Source organism: Gracilinanus agilis, chromosome X (genome assembly GCF_016433145.1).
Source record: "Gracilinanus agilis isolate LMUSP501 chromosome X, AgileGrace, whole genome shotgun sequence".
Classification (NCBI taxonomy): Eukaryota; Metazoa; Chordata; class Mammalia; order Didelphimorphia; family Didelphidae; genus Gracilinanus; species Gracilinanus agilis.
The window spans coordinates 77,058,770-77,060,028 of NC_058136.1; positions in this window are offsets into that span (position 1 = coordinate 77,058,770).

The window sequence follows — 1,259 nt, forward strand, 5'->3', positions numbered from 1 at the left end:
TTTTACACATAGTTTACATTTGAACATATGTTTTCAGTTTTCACAAAGTAAGGTACATGGTTTGATAACATTCAATAACAATTTTGTTAGAACCCAATATTTGTATCACCGTTGCTTGCAACATTATTCTCTACATCACATCAAAATTCAATGAGGCTGCTAATTATCCCTTTAGGTTCTAAATTTACTGTAATGAAGGGGTTAATAAGTTTGTTAGAAGTTTTAAGTTTTTAGAAGTAAGGAAAATTCCTTTTCTCAGTAGCAGTTTTTTTAATCCTCTATGACTATTTAAATTATTGTACTTGTAAGATTTACATGTTTTGATCTTGATATAAAATTACTCTTCAAAGGTTATTGATTTAAAACTTCAAAAGTTGCAACCAGGTACCTTGGAATATTCCTACATTTAATGCAAATCATAGTCTTATTTCAGGTCCCTTAGGATTACTGAGATGATCAATATTTCTAGATAAATGCATTCTTTAATTACACTGTTATAATATTAACAAGCTTGTTAATTAGTTTTAATTGCATCAAAATCACTACAAAGTAAAAGGCATTATAATATTAATGTCATCACAATCAAGTACATATAAACTATGAAACCAAATTATTATGAGGGTTACGTATTTTGTTATAATTTTATATTCTGGATTTGAATGCAGTACTACAAGTCACAAATATTATGAGAATATAAATTAATTTCTTTTGTCATAATGCATGTTAATTTTCAATAACATTTTATAATAACAGATTAATAATATTTGAATTGTCTTTTTCCTAATAGCTTTGATTATTACATTATAATCTCAATTCTAATCCTAATCTATTCAATTAATCTTTAAGGACTAGTGAAATAGTGAATATAGGAGACATAAGTTGACTAGGATCTAGTACCTTAAAGCTTAGATTAAAGTTATCACAATAATAATTTTTTGCATATTCTGATATTATTTGAAACAGAGATATCTACTGAAGTTGAGCCAGATTTCTGTAAGTTACAAAATTAACATTAGCTTCTTATTATTTTTTCACTTTACTGAGTTTGAGTCAGTATAAACTGTCACTCTTCAATAATTATTATTCTTCCCTTTTTCTTAAAATAATTATAGTCAGAGTCTCTCCTTCCTATGTGTAGAAGGGGTTAAATTACTTTTTTGGGGGGGTCTCTAATTATGTTTTTTCAACATTTATTAATATTTTTTTTGCAAAGTTAACATGGTTACATAATTCATGCTCTTCCTTTCCCCTTCACACCC